This window comes from Nannobrachium achirus (assembly GCF_963921795.1).
Source record: "Nannobrachium achirus genome assembly, chromosome: 16".
NCBI classification, from domain to species: domain Eukaryota; kingdom Metazoa; phylum Chordata; class Actinopteri; order Myctophiformes; family Myctophidae; genus Nannobrachium; species Nannobrachium achirus.
Window position 1 is genome coordinate 26,670,700 of NC_137823.1, and position 20,096 is coordinate 26,690,795.

Consider the following 20,096-nt stretch of genomic DNA (forward strand, 5'->3'; position numbering starts at 1 on the left):
TTTTTACTATTTTGAAAAACATAAATATTTCAAATAGCTGATCTGCAAGCTCACAACATGCAGATGTAGATCAGCAGTTGAAGTATTTAAAAAAAATCAAAATAGTAAAAAGAAGGGAAAGAAGTTTAGGCATAAGGCATAAGGCATGGATCAAAATAGAGCCCTAAGTGCCCAGACCGCAAGGCCAGCAGTCCGGGCCACATCTGCTATTTTTGGAACATTTTTGAATAATCTTCAAATTGTAAAAACTACTGATTTAGAAGGGATTTGTAGAATCGTCTCAGGTCTTAATGGGTTAATGGCCCCTCTATCTCCCTGTCTCTCTCTCTCGTGGTCCATGCCATGTCGTTTGGCTAACACAGAGGGTGATGGCAATGATATGCTGGCAACACCGCATGCAGAATGGAGGACTTCAACGTGGCTAACAGAATAAGGAACAGAAACACAATGAAACACTGTGTTCATAGTAGTTTTCCTAGCATAAAATGTCCTTTTTTGTCTGCTGCTGCTCATAATGGCCTCTCTTAATCGCCCCTTGCCCAATGTGTACTTTGGCAAACACGGACGCAGGCAGACGTAGATGTGCAATGTTACCAGCAGTTCAGAATCAATACTTAAGGGGAACTTACTTACTAAGGGGAAATACTACAAAATAGTGTTTGTCGCGGTCGTTTGGCTGCAGTAACCTGGCATTAAATATGTACTGAAACAGAGTATCAATTGTTAACAGGCCAGGTGTGTCAAGAGTTCTGGTTGGACGGCGTCACTAATGCCACAATGAACAGCCCCCCAAATGTCCGTCTCTCATTGGGTAGGAGCTGTATGACGGCGTGACTCTGGCAACCAATCAGGTGCCACTGTGCCATGTTTATGCTTTGAGTCCAAATGTGTACAAAACATACAGTAAGCCGATCCATTCATGACCGCATTAATGGACTACTATTATAAACCAACTCGGCCAGTAGCAGAACGGATAAAGTAGAACACTGGTTCTCAAAAGTGGGGTCTGAGGACCCCCAGGGGTCCTTGATGGAGTTCCAGGGGGTCCTCTGCTAAATGATAGTTAGGAACCAAATGGAAGAAAAGAATAGAGTCTGCAACACTGGTGAATACTCAGCTCAGTTTATTGCTTCAACGTTTCGATCCATTTGGATCCTCTTCAGGAATAATATGGACCCAAATGGACCCTTATGGCTATATAACTCAGAGTTAAATGAAGAACCTTGATTTGATTTTACTATATGAATTGGGTTCTCAGAGATAGAAATGCTATTGGGTCCGTAGGCCTAATGCATGCCAAACTGTGGGTCCTTGAAGTTAAAATAGTTGGGAATTACTGCTAGAGTCATAAAATCTTCTCTTGTGGAGGTCCCTGGCATGTCTTTTCAAATGGGGGTCCGTGGGCTAATAAGTGTCAATTTGGGGGTCCTCGACGTGAAAAAGTTTGAGAACCACCGCAGGAGAACATTCAGGTCACCTCATCGCTATACATGTACGTGCTCTGAAGCCATCAAGGTCATCTACAAGTGTGTGCATACGTATGTATGTGTGCATGTACGTGCCTCTATGTGTGTGTGTGTGTGTGTGTGTGTGTGTGTGTGTGTGTGTCAGGTCAGGTGTTGAGTGTCTTGCAGAGTACCAGCAGAGTGTAACACAGACCTGGTGGGAAAGCAGTGCGCCTGACAGCAGCGGGCTGCATGATGGATGTCTGCTTTGACAAATGGATCCTACAAGCATGCTCATGAATGCACTGATGTCTGTCTCACACACACACACACACACACACACACACACACAGGCAAGCTGTTGATAATGATAGCTCATATTGTGCAGACCGACGTACAAACTCAAATGCACACGGCGCCAATACTGCAGGTGGACAGCGAGAGTGGAAAATATATTTATAAGATAGGACAGACAGACGGACAGACGGACGGACAGACAGATGCTGTAGTGTAGACCAGTGGTTCTCAAAGCGGATTACAGGGACTCTGTGGGTGCCTTTAGGAGGGTCTAAATTGACTCTTACAAAGTCTGTAACTCTGACAGTGTACAAATGGAACCAAATGGACCCGTTAGGGTTCATTTGGTTCCATTTGTACACTGTCAGAGTTAAGGGGAGACCTTCAAATTCGAAAGTTTGAAAAACAAGGTGTAGACGGATGACGAGACAGCAAAACGAGATGTGATGGAGAGGATGAGGGAGAAACTGTTTGACGAAATGAGAAAATATGCTATCAGTGTGTGTGTGTGTGTGTGTGTGTGTGTGTGTGTGTGTGTGTGTGTGTGTGTGTGTGTGTGTGTGCGACTCTGTGTGTGTGTGTGTGTGTGTGTGTGTGCGTGTGTGTGTGTGTGTGTGTGTGTGCGTGTGTGTGTGGGCGTGTCCATCCGTGCTTCCTATATAAACATACGCTGTATGAGATCTGAGGATTGGAATCATCCGAGTGGCTTATGTAAATAATGGTGCTGTGTGTTTGTCCACATCTGACACCACCGTGGCCCCCGGGGGCCAACACCCCAAAACACACCCCTACATCAAAAAGAAAACTGATACACTTCCATGGGGGACCACCGAGTCACACAGGTGTCTACTCTGGATGTGCGCGAGTGCGAGCACGTGCGTGTGTGTGTGTGTGTCTCTCTGCATACTTTTATTACTATACCTGTGAGGGCCAAATGTGGAAAATTTGTTTAAAAAATATTACAATTACGAAAAGATTCCGTTTGGGAGTTAAAATGTGACATTTACGGCAAAATTCAGACTATGGTCCGGGGTGCAGACCATAGACTTGCCAGATGTTGTGATCAGTGTGACCACGGCGTGCCGTTCCCCGGAACAGAACTCTGTACCGTAACCCAACGGAACTCTGTACGTCCGTAACCAAACGGAACTCTGTAACGTAACCTAACGGAACTCTGTACCGTAACCTAACGGAACTCTGTACCGTAACCCAACGGAACTCTGTACCGTAACCAAACGGAACTCTGTAACGTAACCTAACGGAACTCTGTAACGTAACCCAACGGAACTCTGTACCGTAACCAAACGGAACTCTGTACCGTAACCAAACGGAACTCTGTAACGTAACCTAACGGAACTCTGTACCGTAACCTAACGGAACTCTGTACCGTAACCCAACGGAACTCTGTACCGTAACCAAACGGAACTCTGTACCGTAACCCAACGGAAATCTGTACCGTAACCAAGCGGAACTCTGTACCGTAACCAAACGGAACTCTGTAACGTAACCTAACGGAACTCTGTACCGTAACCTAACGGAACTCTGTACCGTAACCCAACGGAACTCTGTACCGTAACCAAACGGAACTCTGTACCGTAACCCAACGAAACTCTGTACCGTAACCCAACGGAACGCTGTACCGTAACCAAATGGAACACTGTACCGTAACCTGGGAACGCCTAGGGAGGTAGTCTGGGGTCCGATTGGTCCGTACTCGGGTACGGAGCACTGCGATGTTAAAGCCATCCGTACACAGTGATGGAAAAACATTTTTTTAAAGTAAAAACAGTAACAATACTGCAATTTAGAAATACTCCATTACAAGTAAAAGTCCGGAATTCAAAATGTACTTGAGTAAAAGTATACAAAGGTATTGGCATCAAAATGTACTTTAAGTACCAAAAGTACCAAAAGTACAATTGGATCCAGTCTGAATCCGCCATCTGATTTATACTTATACGCTGGTGTTGCACACTGAAGATAGAAGATCTACAAGCGTATGTAGATGGCATTCATAATATACCAATTCTCACCATTTCAAAATGTTTAAAAAATGACAATAAAAAACTGAACAGTTTTGGACATTTCCACCCGACATCGACGATACAACAATTACATTCACAAGTTTGTGTGCGTGTACAACATACAGGTGTAAATGTGCATTTCTGACTGCAAGTGTGCAAGTGTGTGTACTGTCCATACTGTACACACACACACACACACGCTTGCATACTGTGTGTGTGTGCACGCGCACGTGTTTGTGTGTGTGTGTGTGTGTATGTGTCTGTATAGGATCACTCAGCCCCATCCATCCATGCCACCTCATGAAAGCATGGAGCCAACAGAGCGAGGCGGACGGGAGGCCCTTGGATACATTAGGGCACGTTTGTGTGCGTGCGCGTGTGTGCGTGGCGTGCGTGCGCAGCCTCTGCCAGGCGTGCGTGTGCATACTCATTGGGGGCCTCGGGCCTGTTCGCAATTTCATCCCCCTTTATACTGATGTGTGAAAACAAGTTGTTATTGTTATGACTCAAACAGCGGGCACCGCTCTCTCTCTGGCGTCTGAGGGACGGGCAGAGTGGAGCAATTCATACTAATCTTTGAAGAAGGAAAGAAGAAAAAAAATAAAAAGAATCCAAGTTTAGTGAAGAGCCGTCCAGCTTTCGCGTTGGCCAGCGCAGACTTTATTAGCCGTCTGTATGTGTCCATAAATATTTATAAACAGTGTAATATTGTAATAAAAGCAAAAAAGAAAATAAACTTTCTCCACGCCTTGAAGGAGACAGGGGCCCCCCGATCTCAGCCTGGCATTAATCTCGCGGCCATTAAGATTGGGGGGGGAAATTATTAGTGACAGGCTTATGGAATTACATCATGCTTTGGGTCGACGGGCCTCTCCCCCCCGAAAGGCATTAGAAGGCGAGGACACATTTGTTTTTTCACTGACCCTTCACTTTTCATGAATGCATAACTATGCTCGTGGAGAGTAGACTCATAGAACTGTCAACATGGAAAAGAAAATTGCAAACGCAATTTAGCGAATAGGCAAAACATAAAATAAGATTTTGCTCCGGGCCCCCTGGAACCCCCTCAAGGACCCACATGAGGGTCCCCGGACCCCATGTTGAGAACCAGTGTCATCGACAACTCCACAGCAGGGAGCAGGCCTGCGAAAAAATACTCACACACACACACACACACACACACACACAGCATATGTCTTCATGAATACAACAAGAATGTCATTCAGTCGGCCAAGTCAGTACAACAGGGACAGTACAACACTTTGCCAGACACACACACACACACACACACACACACACACACACACACACACACACACACACACACACACACACACACACACACACACACACACACACACACACACACACACACACACACACACACACACACACACACACACACACACACACGATAAGCCAAGATTGTGAAATGTGCCGACGAATGACCGCATGCACATTAATGACAGTCGCAATTGCTTTATTGGCAAGTAAGCTCGCGCTTGTGAATAATTTGATTTGGTGGTAGCATGCCTAGCATGCATTATAGACGTTACACAACACATGCATATGGAGGCACACACAACATCATTCCAGCTGAGGCTGGGCTGCTCGTTAATATGCGTAGGTCTCTGGCAGGCGCTAGCAAACCCCTATGGAACCCCTCACTCCACCCTCCCAACCAAACCCAAAGCGTTTCACACCATATCCAACATGTTAAGGCCTCATTAAGACTCCAAAACCTTAACGGGCCGATTAATCGCATGATTAATTGCTTGTGAAATTGTAGTTTAGCTGTTTTGACCAACAAGCAACAAAAGTTCAACATAAATGTTGTGAGACTGAGACAGTTTTGAGGGATGGATTTCGGACAAAACATACTAGGTTATAAATGTGCTATGGAGCTATAGACTGTTCAAATGAGCACTTGCCCGGTCGGGCAACCTGAAAGCAAACTTCACCCGCCCGAAAGTTTTATTTACCTGCCGGGGGCAGGTGGGCAATGCCTGTCTTTGACAAAAGTCAATGCCTGTCTTTGACAAAAGTGGGCAAACTACGAAGTCCCAATCATTACAAATGTTCTGGATCCACATAGAAATGGCATGTCTCCAACTAGAGTTACTAAGCTTATGTCTGCGAGCACCAAAGGAGGAAGAGATTATGTTTTCACCGCTGTCCAGCCGGCCATGTGTCCACCTGCGCACGGCTAATCTCGGACACCGCTGGACCAATCATTGTGAAAGTTTGGTTGCACATTCTCAGTCGGCAAACCCCATTCTTTCTTTTTCAAATTGGTCTCATGGATGGTGCTATAACAGCCCGCTGCACATGTTGGCCTATAACTCTTGAACCGTAGGTTGTACAATCAAATGTAGTTTCTTTCCCCTGGATTCATTGCATGACGATGCAACTCCCCATAATGGCCACACACATTAGCATCTATGACGACTATGACATATATTTGACATATGACTCCACCTCAGCGCTATCATAGCCCCATTGACTTACATTATAAAATTAATTAATAACTTTAAGGATTTCAAAAAGTGTAAAACCTAATATGCGAAAACATTCTGTGGCTCCAGCGGTTTGTTGGAAGTGGAGGTTGCGAGAGACAGAGAGGGTGAGAGAGAGAGAGCCTATTTCATCTACATGATGATGTCAGGAGAGGTGGAGGGAGGGAGGTATGGATAGAAAGAGAGAGAGATGCGATACGTTGCGAAGGAGATGGGGAAGGAGGAAGGGAAAGAGACGCTGGGCAAGCTGCCTTTTCTCTGTATATAGAAACACAGCTGCGTTTACATGGACACTTTTAATCGGGTTAATACAAGATTTAAACCTGATTAAAATTCTCCATGTATACACCTAAATAAACCCGATCAAGCCCAACCGATTTAAATTCTAATCGGGTGCAGAGGGGTGGTCTACAACTTTTCACAACCCCATCAAACACCAGATCGGACTGATCTCACCCCATGTAAACACTTGATCCAAAACCTTCAAACAGGTTTATTTGAATCAGATCGGAAGAAAGATGTCCATGTAAACGCAGCTACTGTGATGAATGTGTATGAGCAAGTCAGAGAGAGGTTGCCCGTTCACCCTGACACAATGTGTTCTGCTGAACCACTTCAAACCTTTCGAGATGAGTAGCTATCGGTGGCGACCTCAGAGGATTTATGAGTTTACAGTCATCATTACTCTAATCTGGATAACGAGGACTTCTCTCTCTCATTCTGACTTCCTTTGTTCTCTTCATCTCCATCTATGTCCATCTTCCAGTGGTGTAAAGTAACTAAATAGATTTACTTAAGAACTGTACTTAATTAAGTACACTGTTGAGCTATTTGTACTTGAGTATTTCCAAATTTCAAAACTTTTACACTACACTACATCTTGGACTTTTTCTCCACTATATTTATTTGAAAACTTTAGTTACTAGTTACTTTGCAGATATAAATTATAATATTATAAAACATATATAAACGACTTTAGCCCCATTCTATACCATGGCTATTTGAAAATAGCCGATCTACAAGCACAGCTTGTAGATCTGCTATTTTCAAACATTCTGTACTTTAAGAACATTTTGATGCCAACGCTCTCATACTTTTACTCGAAGTACATTAGTACTATCGTATTTCTATATTGCAGTATATTGACACTTTCACTTTAAGTAAAACATGCAAGCACTTTTTCCACCACTGGTCCATCTCCCCATCTTCATCACACTCTCTCTCTCTCATCCCCTCTCTACTTTTTTTACCTTCTCATTCACTCTCTCTCTCCCCCCTCCCTCCCTGTCTCACATACAGCCAACTAGACCCCCATCAAGGCCCATTAGATCCGCCTGCCCCTTGCCAGGCTGTTACTGGGGGTCATTACTGTCAGTCAGAGGGCGCTGGTGAACCAGGGTGAGAACAAAGACCCGCTTCAGTGGCGTTGTGCTCTCATTCAGGCGCTCTCCTCCTCCTACTCTACCTAAGACACGTGGCCATTAACTGTGATGTACCGTAACGACGTTTACAGGACCACCAATCTTACTGAGGAGCAGGCACGTGCACACATAAGGGGGCTTGTGCCCCTGCCCTTTTATCCGTCTGTAAAAAGTGCCTTCTCCAGACCACAAATGCAATTTTTACTATGGTGAGAGAAATGCAAATGCCCCCCTCTTTCCATGCCATGCCTGAAGGCAGCATTCAAGAGAATTGCCTTGTCCAATCTCTCCTGAACTTGAACGCAGCATCTTATGTTGAAAGAACTGCCCTCTCTGTGTAGAAATCCATGCCGTTACGCCACAATTTATAAAAGGCCCTTTAGACATTTTTTTGCCTCTCTAACATTCTCTGCACATCCCTGCTGAGGAGAGGAGAGGAGAGGAGAGGAGAGGAGAGGAGAGGAGAGGAGAGGAGAGGAGAGGAGAGGAGAGGAGAGGAGAGGAGACTGTTCACTTACACTGATCTTGTTAAAAAATAAGAATGTTATGGTCATTTCATGTGTGGTTATTTTGGTTAAAAAGATGTTATTATTTCTAGTGCGTTGTTTTTTCTCTCACGTCTTTGGTCCCTGGTTTCCAGACACGCACCAATGACATTGTTAGAATGTGAACCAGACCAAGGGAAGTGATTCATAACAGGGGTGGTTATGGGGTGCGTGCTTTTGAGCATGAGGAGGACCTGGGGTCAAAAATTAGCCCCCCCATCTCATTCTCTTGTCTTGCATGGCTTGCATGGCAAGGATTCACCACAGGATTCACCACACAAACAGAATCGCTTTTATGCCCATATATGAAGATCCCTGATGTTATCAATATTAATCCCATATCAACAGGACTTCATATGGGAATGTCCATATATGGAGGAAGACAGCCCATATCTGTGTGGCTGGTTCTACAGCAGGGATCTCCATATAATATATGGGCATAAAAGTGATTGTATGTATGATGTCAGATGTCATAGAGGTCATAAGACTTTCACATAAGGAATAACTGAGTAAGCATGTTTGAGGTCTCACAGCATATCTCCATATTCAGTACATGGATCTCCATATATGGGTACCAGGTACCATGGCGCAACCTAGGTCGCTTATCGCCCTAAGGCGTCCATTACTCCTACAAGTTTTGTCCAATCATCATGCAAATTGGTATACATTATCTCTATAGTCATGTGATCACGACGGATCCGTTTCGCCATCTGATTGGCGAAATTCCAAACATTACTGGCCCACAATAACCTACCGTACCTGAGGAGCACTTTTTCTACTTCTCTCAGTTTCCTGTCTCTCTGCACTGAGCTATCTGAAATAAAGCATAATGACACAAAACTAATTTTAAACAAGTAAAAAAAGATGGTGGTTTTGGAAGTTTCCAAAAACAGAGTTTGAGAGAGAGAAAGTAGGGTAGGGGAAAATATCTGACGGAGGAAAATATCCAGTTACTTCAACAATCAGATCTGGAACACTGCGAGGACCTTGGAGTGCAGAGGAACCTGCCAGAGAGTAGTGATGGTGAGACGTAACAGCACAAGCCATGACCAACACTCAACAGCATCAGTTGTGAAATAACACACGCACTAAAGTCCTCAGTGTTCATTTACACATTTGCAACTCAGAGAGCAGTGCGGAAATGTAACCAAATGGACCCGCAAGCCCACTCTCTCTGCATTGAATTAGCGTGGAGGATTTTAACCTACAATATTAAGACCGGGAACGCATCTTTGTTAAGTTGGATTTTCACCACTTTCACCATTATTTTAACACAACTACTGCCTCTTAATCTGAAGGTTTGCTTGGTGCCTCGGTGCCACGCCGTTTCCTCCATAGGCCGCCGCTATTATTTTGAAGGGCCGGAAGGGGGTTGTTTTTGTTTTTTTGGATTATCACTTGACGGCAACGATTACGTCATCTAGTCACATGACAGTGTGAGCCCAGAAGAGAACATGGCTGCGCCCAGCTTTTGTGTAGTATGGAGAGTGGAGACCATCCTTTGTATAAGAATGTCCCTTTTGGAGAAAATGAAGTCTCTTTATGGGCCTCTCAATGGATTTACTATGGAGGACGTTAACTTCGCGTGCACGCCCGACGTGCGTTGTAAACAAATCGCGGACATTACCGATGCGGGCGGGACCGGAGCGACGTACAGTAAGTAATAATATCTTTACTGTATATACAGTAAGATTGACAGTCCTCGCCGTCAACGGCGCCATGGTATTAACCCTTTCACTGACGGTGAGCGTCGTCAAGGGCAGCAGAACAGTTAACTATTAAAAAATTGCAGATATACAAGCTCACCACGCGGCTGCGAGCTTGTAGATCTGCTCTTTTTTTTTCTTTTTAATCAGGGAAGATTTGTGCAAATCTTTAAATATATATATTATTAAAGCAAACTTTTGTAAATCTTTGCTTCTGGGGGGTCCCTGGAAGAAAATATTTTGAGATTGGGGTCGGTGGTCAAATACATATATTTCTTGGTGTTCTTGACATTAAATAGTTTGAGCACCACTGGTCATAGAAACATTCGTTTTTTTTTAGAAAACCGTATGTTTTTAGTATTTAGAACAAATGTTTAGGTAATTTTCAGGCCTAAATGGGTCTCACACACACACACACACACACACACACACACACACACACACACACACACACACACACACACACACACACACACACACACACACACACACACACACACACACACACACACACACACACACACACACACACACACACACACACACTCCCCTGACATTCTACTGGCAGCTTTCCTTCACAGCCACGTGCGCTGGCTGGGCTCTCCAATGTGGTCACAGCTTACCCGTTCTCCCTGTCCCCCCCTCGCCGTGTCCCGGACCAATCTGACGGATGTCATTTGGACTTGTGTTTATATACACAGTACAACATCATGACCACATTCTGCTCCCCTGTGACCGCTCAGTTATCAAACTTGTGGTTTTCCTCTGAAGATTGACGTTATGCTATACTAACACACCGGCTGATGGCTTTTTCCTTCTTTATATAGTGACTGTCAGGCAGAAACCTTGTATTTCCAAGTTTCAAATGTGTATGTTTTTGTGTCAATTAAAGCCCTACTTCATCGCATAAAAGTGTTGCACAAAAGTGGTGAAAATAGCCGATCTACAAGCACACAGCTTGTAGATCGGCTATTTTCACAATTTTAAATCTTTTTTAAATTAATAACAAAAAAGGAAGGTTTTGGTAGGGATGTCCCGATCACGTTTTTTTACTCCCGATCAAGATCACATATTTTTGCTCCCGATTCGATCCAGATCCTTCCCGATCCGATCTTTCAGCAATGCATTAAGGAAAAAGAAAAGAAAAAATGCTTTTATGTTGTCCCTTAAGGTTATTTTTTTAATTTAAATAACATTATCCATTCTATCCAAGGTTATTTTTTCACTGAGTGCAGCATTGTATCAAAACAAATTAAAAATAAAGCTCATCAGCTTATATATTTTTTTAAATATATAAAGACAAGGTGTTTCCCGATCTTTTTCTTCCGGTTCCGATCTTTTGAAATCGGCCCCGATCTCCACGATTTCCGATCTCCCGATCCGATCGGGACATCCCTAGTTTTGGACATACACGGTTTCCACCCGACAACGACGATATTGCAAGAAAACGAGCAAAGCCGCGGCGCCACAACTCTGTCATTATCCAGGCTTCTCGAGAACACAGCGGGGAGACCACATTATAACCTTCCCACGACCCGTGTTTGGGTCCCGACCCGGCCTTTGAAAGGCACCGGTCTGCGCCTGCAGGCCCCGCATGGGATCTGGTCAAAGTCCTCCTTTCTCCGCCCAGCTGGCCATTGTTGTGGGACCTGATAAATATTTACTCTTCCCAGAGAGAGAGCGAGAGAGTGAGACAGAGAGAGAGAGAGAGAGAGAGAGAGAGAGAGAGAGAGAGAGAGAGAGAGAGAGAGAGAGAGAGAGAGAGTCCCATTGTAACGTATGGGTCAGAGACACTGGCAAACCAGCAGGCTCTTCCCTTCCCTGCCGGCACCCAAAGACCCCAATACACATAGCAGAACTAGACTGGGACTGGATCCTCACTGGACATAGTGGTTAGTGTGTGTGTGTGTGTGTGTGTGTGTGTGTGTGCGTGCGTGCGTGCGCGCGCGTGTGTGCGTGACGGGACGATATGGAAATTTCATGTCACGTTATTATTGTGACCAAAGAAATTGCGTTTACTACATTGTCTCGATAATCAAAATATCCCCAACATCCATTATCCTGGGCCTGGGGCGGAATATTTGCCAAAAAATAGCAGATCTACAAGCTCACAAGCTTGTGAGCTTGTAGATCTGCTATTTTTTGGCAAAGAGATTTGGTAGAGAGTGAAACAAAAAGACTGTATCAAGTACGTTATTTCCAGGTCCGTTCTACCCTTTTAAAAGGTACCGGATATGCAGCTCGGCAAATAAAAGGTAAATTGATCTCAGAGCATGACGGAGGATAATTTCACGATAAATTGAAATCACAATATAATCGTGAGTGTTCTTTATCACGATAAACGATAATAACGATTATCTTCCCATCCATAATGTGTGTGTGTGTGTGTGTGTGTGTGTGTGTGTGTGTGTGTGTGTGTGTGTGTGTGTGTGTGTGTGTGTGACAGTAATAGAGAAAGAGAGAGATGGGGAAACCGAAAATGACTGAGAGAAACAGGGGGGTGAAGAGAAAGACACCAGACAAGACAGATCTACAAATAGACGAGAGAGAGGAGGGAGCACACAGACGAAAGAGAGAGAGAGGGTGCTTTTGAAAAGACGAGTGGAGAGAGAGAGAGAGGGGAGGCCCGCGGGGAGCCGTTTAACACAGCAGACCACCAGCGAGCCTTACTTACAAGACAATGGATGCAAAGACGAACCGCAAGCACCAAACAATGCGCTCGCAGACAACAAGCTGCAGTGTTATGAATACACGTTTACTCCTTCAAGGCAGCATCTCCCACTTAGCCGGTCCTCGACAACCAAAGGAAACCCAATACTCCTGTTTCCACAGCAGAACAAAGTGGGGCATTCTCGGGTCAGCTTGAACTCAAACTGTTTATGTCAAGATAGCGACAGTACCGAAAACCTCAGCCCCGGGAATGACAAATCACCACTGTTGTCTGCGGAATTAAGGCAAACAAATAAACAGCGACATGAGGTTTGAGTGCAAAAGGATATTAGGCTATGCCTGGTACGCATTATGCAACTTTTAGTCAAGAGTGCAGTTTCTGATTCTCAAGGCCCTTTCTGTTATAAGGAGTCTCTTTTTTTTATTCCACACAATGGTCAATGAATGCTCCCATGAACATTTACTGGTCAGACCTTGTTAATTTCATTAAGCATACCGCAAAGCTTGGTCACTGTGACCCTGGCCTGGGCGTACAACCAACTTTGAGCGCTTTGTGCCAAGATGTAGGCCTGATGTAGGCCTGATGTAGGCCTGATGTAGGCCACGCTTCAGAGTCCGGACAAAGCCAGATGTTGGAGCTTAGCTCCTTCCAGGAGCGCAACTCAAAAATGGGAGCGTGTTGTTACTGCGACATAACATCTGTTCGACGTCCCATCTTTTCGGCGCGGGTGAATGTTAACCTGGTTAAATGCTAACCTGCCGACGCTGGTGAATGCTAACCTGGTGAATGTTAACCACTATGCCTAAACCTAACCCAAACCCTAGCCCTAACCTCAGTAAAACTATGCCTAAACCTAACCCTAACCCTTCGTCGAAATGACGGGAGGTCGAAAAAAGCGAGATTTCACCCACAAAAATACCCTTCTGCAGTCTGATGAACAGACTGATGCTCAAAACAATACTTACTTGGTGTTGGTGGGTGGTATAAACAATAAGTATTCATGGGAGCATTCATTGTTCAGTGCGTGCACACAGGTTCTTCTGTCGAGCACCTGGTGTTGATCATTGTGGATGTGCGTGCTTTTATAAACGTTTTGCAGGATTCCCTTTTCACCGCAAATTCCAACATCTATTGAGCCACAGGAGTGCAGTGAGGTCCCCTCGTTTTGGTAGCCAATCAAAGCGTAGCACACTGGAATAAGACGACGAGCACCGCAAAACTAAACAAAGAAAATGAACACGACAAGCAGCTACCTTTCTCCGTTTTGTTGCACAGTGCTGCCTTGTTTGAACAGTCCTGGGTTCCGGGACTGTTCTTCAGTGAGAATTGAGAACTAATTTTAACCCCACCCTATCATCATGACGGTGCACAGCAAATTCCTTGGCATTCCAGCCAGTACTTTTCACATTAATATTGCGAAAACAATATGTTGTTGTGGAACAGGGAAGTGGTGGAGAGACGGACAGACAGACAGACAGACACAGTACACCATCCTCAGAGCCCTGCTGATACCAGGGCTAAAAACCAAACACACCTAATGTGAAGTGAGAGTCCCAAGAAGCTTGGCCAATATGACCCTGGACGGACTGTACAACAAACTTTGAGTGCTTTGTGCCAAGATGTAGGCCAGATGTAGGCCACACTTCGGGACGCTTTGTCTGGGATGCTTCGTACCGGACAAAGCCAGATGTTGGAGCTAAGCTCCTTCCAGGAGCACTGCTCAAAAAACAAAACAAAAAAACAAACTATAAAACTTTTTTTATAACAATCATGACTTTCAAGAAGAGTGCTCATCAAGAAGAGTGCTCAACTCTAACATAGCAACAATGCAACATCCTACTAACTTTTCTGGCACAATACCCTTGGGTGACACATATTTTAACAGATATAGGCCTATAGCTACAAAGTCACACATATACCTCCAGTGTGTGCACAATCCAGCCACTATCTCTGATGGGATCAGAACCACTTCGCTGCCAATATTGTGTAAATAATTCAATTGGCAATTTTATTTTACCACAACACATCAGTGTGCTGATTTGCTCGCACTAATATCCCTCCGAGATGACCCCCCGCACGCACGCACGCACACAATGAATCTCTGAGCTCATGTTGCTGACATCATATTAATGACATCAGTCTTGCCCCAAATATAGAGTGGACGGCACATGCAATGGCTTGCCGCTTAGGCACACTGCCTTAAGAAAGTCAACAAAAAAAAGAGAAATGGTGGAAAAACACTAAAGTACCACCATCACAGACAGTCCCTATGTCCCCAACAACCCTCACGAAACACCATTAAAAATCAATGAGTTGAAAAAGGAAAGACTTTAATCAGAGGCCGTGACCAAAAGCGTCCATGGATTTTCGACGCGTGAATAAATGTGCTCATGCTCAATGCATGCACGTAGAGCCAGCCTGCATCGTGTCATGCGTACACCGTTAAAAGCCCTGGACTCGCTCGACTACTACTGCTCTGTGATCAAGGCCAAGCCTCTCTTGACGAAACCGCAGAGCAAAGAACAATAAACGCTAAGGTTAGCGTTGTTCTTCTGAGGTTCAAACATCTGTGCCTCTCCATCATTGATCGCTTCCTTTCCTGTGCCGTGGTCAGACGACCTGCTTCCTGTCTGGGAGTAGGCTCGGAAATGAGCGATGACTTTGTGAATTCTGCGGGGTCTGAGCAGGGGGTGTTGCACCAAACACACTCGGTGTGGCACCGAGTGCCGCGCTGCGAGCTTGTAGATCTGCTATTTTTGAAAAATCGTGAAAATGTGTGTCTTTGAATATTTCAAATCCTTCTAAAGTCTTTTTTTTTGAAAAACCTATGTTTCTATTTCAGTGGTGCTCAAACCTTTTCATGTGAAGGACCCCCAAAATGATACGTATTTAGCCACGGACACCCATCTCCGTGGCCAAATACTTTTTTCCAAAAATAGCAGATCTACAAGCTTGCAGCGCGGCACTCTGTGCCGCGCTGTGAGCTTGTATATCTGCTATTTTTCAATAGCTAAAGTATAAAATAATTAAGGTCCCTCTCCACCTTGCTTGGGCCCTAGTAACTCAGTCCCACTTCCCCCCCCCCCCATGCAAGAGTATTTGTGTCCTATGGATTTAGCGACACACTGTCACTTAAGCCCAACTTACTTTGTTGTACGATGAACAGTGAAAATAGCTCACATATATCATCACGAGGCAATGTATTGTGAGCTTGTACTATTTCTGATCATTTAAGAACATTTTAAACTTGAAAATGTTCACCCTTAATGACATGCCTAAAATACGGATCTCAGGTTGAAAGTAGTTAAGACCTATTACCGTAATAAGGTCCTCCTGTGCAACAAATACGAGACCTATGTAGTACTTTGGAGCTGGATTAGCCTGGAAGTGCTGAAGTAAGTGTGAAATAATGCCAAAATTATTACATCTCTTTGCTGTTGAGCATATATTCAAAACATTCCCTTAAAAATCCATATTCACGTTGTACTACAATGAATGCAGTTTTCTAATGGCGAATACTTGCGTAATAATACAGACATGCTTCGAATATGTCACACAATAATAACGCACACAAAATGTCTTCAAAACCAGATTTGCAAAAGATAAATGCTTTTCTCTTTGCATGACATAACATACAGCGTGCCTGAACGTTGTAAAGAATGCTTGTTTTGCTCCTGACATGGGGCCAAAGCTAACCAATCAAATAAATCTGCATTTGAACATAAAAAGAAAAAAAGGGGAAGAAAAAAAAAAGAAAATATACAATTCGGGCTGAAGAAGCCGCCAAGCCGTCCCGCTGAGCTTATACACTGATGTAATTCCCCCGCACCTGCAGCTCGTTATGCCGAGGAGTGGCGCATTAATCACGTTTTCTTAACACCCGCCTTAACGATCGCATCGCTGCAACACAACAGTTTATTAAAATAAACAAATCATAAACGTTCAAAGCAGACATCATATCTGCAATCCCACGCCATCGCAGCTGATGCTTCTAATGGAGGCAGATCCCCGCGGTCGGGTCGGTTGCCAGGTTGTCTGCCAACAGGGATTATAACACTGCACATGAAACCCCCCAGCCCCCAGGCGCCTTCACAAGAGACACACAGACGTTCTGCGGTGTAGTTAAACATCCCGCTAACCTCTCATTAGGCTAATATAGACTGCCGGGTCACCTGAGGCAGCAGCCGTTTGCAACATTGTGGGATCAAAGAAATCGGTATACCCTTACTGGTGTGTGTGTGTGTGTGTGTGTGTGTGTGTGTGTGTGTGTGTGTGTGTGTGTGTGTGTGTGTGTGTGTGTGTGTGTGTGTGTGTGTGTGTGTGTGTGTGTGTGTGTGTGTGTGTGTGTGTGCGCGCGCGTGTGTTGCATGTCAAAGACATAGAAAGGATATTAAAGTGAGTCGAGAGGGATAAATGCGTGCTTGCGTGGGTGGACGCACGCCCACATAAAGTGTGTGTGTGTGTGTGTGTGTGTGTGTGTGTGTGTGTGTGTGTGTGTGTGTGGGTGTGTGTGTGTGTGTGCGTGCGTGCGTGTGTGTCACAGGTAGAGCTCAAGTGTGCTGAGCTGGTCGACCTGCTATTTTACCAGCCTACACAGCGCCGTATAAACCAGGCTTAGTAATCAGGGTTTCCCATGCACGAGACAGTCAACACAGCTGCCAGGGACGGAAACGCTGCTTACTGGCAGACGTGCTTTGAGACAGCATGATAAGAAAAATCGCATCCTTGCCATAAATCACAGAAAACCCTTACCAAAAAAAAAGAAAAACGCTCCCGTAAACGAATTTATAAACCTGTTTTCCCTTCAACTTAAACTGTGTTAATGTGGTGTTTACCCCCCCACCCCACCCCCTCAGGAAAACAACTCCCACTTATTTCTAGAAGGTCCTCAGCACAGCTGTGTTGCACAGTTTCTGACCCATTTTTTACCCTATCAGAGTCAAATTAACACTATGGATTTTACTGTGTGTGCAGGGAGGCGGGCTACGTGAGCAATGAGTCGTGGGTAAACAGCTTCACCTGGTGCTTTTTCACTGACCCAGTTGTAGCGAGCTGAAGAACAAACACTCACCTTTTACTGTTAGCTTGTCTGGACTCGTCAGACAGAGAGAGAGAGAGAGAGAGAGAGAGAGAGAGAGAGAGAGAGAGAGAGAAGAGAAAAAGAATAACACAAAGAAGGCGCTTTCCTCTATGGTTCCTAGCATTGCACAGTTTGCACGTTTTCTTTGCTGGGTTGTTTGTGATTATGGGAATGATACCAACAGTATGTGCTGTATGTCCCAGTGGATGACAGCGTCAGGGTAAAGGCCCAGATCCAAATGAATTGCAAGGAGAGATGACTGCTTGGTCACAGAGGAGCTGGAGCGCACGGCAAGAGTCGTTAAATGAGTTCATGTTTGGGGTCTTGGAAGAAGCCCAGAATCTAAATCTAAATCTGAAATTGAATTATTGCAGCGGTAGTCCGATATGTATCGGGCCGCTATCTGCATATTTTGTGCCACGTTATAGGCACATCTGGTATAATTCTATAATTCCTTTCGCATGCATTGTGAATCGAATGCGAGGGCAAATGACAACACCTGGCCCAGTTGGCACGCTCGCGCGGAGTATGTTTCAGACTGAGGAGCGCTTAAGTGCTTGAAATTTTAAATAGGGTAAACAAAAGACATGCCGGCCTAAAATTAAAGACACATGCACAGACCGGGGACAGGCAGGGCTCCAGGGTGCATCCATTTTGGAAGTACAGTACAGTGCAACCAAACTCTGAAACTCTGTCCAGTGCAACCATTTCTTCTTTTCCTCTCATTTTGGTCGCACCAGTGCACCTTACATTTAGCAGGTCTGTCTATGACGTGTGTGTGTGTGTGTGTGTGGGTGTGTGTGTGTGTGTGTGTGTGTGTGTGTGTGTGTGTGTGTGTGTGTGTGCATCTGAATTGTATGAAGGTGCACCTAAATGCCAACTAAAAAGTTAGTCTGGAGCCCTGGTGGAGTGATGCCTTTTAGGGTACAGAGCTCGCTCTATTAATTTTTAATTGCTTTAATTTTTAATCTATTTCATAGACCAGTTATACAATATGTAAGGATTAATCAACGACAGCTAAGCACTGCTAGCCTGGTTCAGACCCTGAATCGCTAGCCACACCCCTTTAAATTTTTGTTTTGGCGATTCAGGGAGTCTGGTGTTGCTCTCACTGAAGAGGTTTTCCTCGTTTGGAAATCGGTACGGCGAATCAGCGTTGTGAATCAGCGTCTTGTGATCAGCGTGGGTGGGGTTTTCCCAGAACTCGCCGCCGCCGGACAGGACCGCACACATCGCGTTGCGGTAAAATGCAGTAAAATGCAATCGTATCGATCTCGCTATGAAACATCAGTAGCAGACATGTTATGTTGTGTTTGATTACTAGTTCGTTGTGATTCTATTCCTGCTGTTTCTTTGGTTAGCAAGTAGCACTAGCAAGCAACAGGCTTGCTACACATAACAACACTACGTCATCTGCTTTGCTGTTTGCATTGGTCAGACCAAACCAATCGCAGAAGACTGCCTCTTTGGCAACGCCCATACCAGAAACAGCTCTGGAGGGAAGCACTTTCAGACTGAATAATGGAGTGAAACGAAATGTCAATTCAGACTGAGTGTCAGGCTAAAGCACTGCACGTTCTGCATGTTTATAGTTCAGTCAGTAAACAGAATGAACGCATCATCAAAGAGCAAATAATGGCAATAAAACTAAGACTAAGACTAATATGATAAATCTAAGTTACTCTTTTATATTGAGCTGTGTGAGCCTCAATAGCAGTCTATAACCCGCGTTAGCAGATGCCACGGTAGGGAGTGGTACGGTACATGAAACAAGATGTCTTACCAGTGGGATGACAACGAACAACGCTCTGCACCTGGTCATGCGTTCAGATTTCCCATGTCTTCACAGCAACAGATGAATTCTGGGGGGGAAAACACACAGATAAGATAGTGTATGAGCATCATACTGTAAGGGTCCAGGAGATTGTTGTTCCCGGTTAAAGGAATCTGTGTATTAACCCAGTCGGGTCCGAGGACCACCAGCCGTCCCTGAGGTGGTTCCAGGTGGTCCCCAGCTAAATGGTGGAGTGGAGAGTTGGACCCATAATAGATCTTTAACTCTTGAGAGCTCTCAAGGAGTTACATTATTATTTAACACCTGCATTACTCAATTTACTTAGTTAGAGAATGTAGAAGAATTGTTATTTTGATCAACGTTTGCCTGTCATCTCTCCTATGGCAGGGGTTACCAAACTTCTTTGGCTCGGGGCACCCCTATAAATATTCTTTTCATCCGAGGCACCCCTACATTATTATATTCCTAATTTTCACTCCCAGCACCTTATATTTATAGCATATTTTAGAGATTATGTTCTAACCACTTTGGTTAGAACTGAACTGACTGAAAATAAATTTGTACTTCAAGTTTAACATGATACTAAATATATTTCT

The 20,096-nt window shown here is 44.6% G+C and overlaps 1 protein-coding gene across 1 annotated transcript in view; it reads right to left on the bottom strand.

Moving 5' to 3' along the window:
* Positions 1 to 20,096, bottom strand: part of disp1 (dispatched homolog 1) — a 167,808-nt gene that overhangs the window by 100,568 nt on the left and 47,144 nt on the right. The window contains exon 3 of the mRNA XM_080744251.1: positions 19,489 to 19,567. The gene's annotated coding sequence lies outside the window, so the exon portion shown is untranslated. The remainder of the gene's footprint in view (positions 1 to 19,488; positions 19,568 to 20,096) is intronic.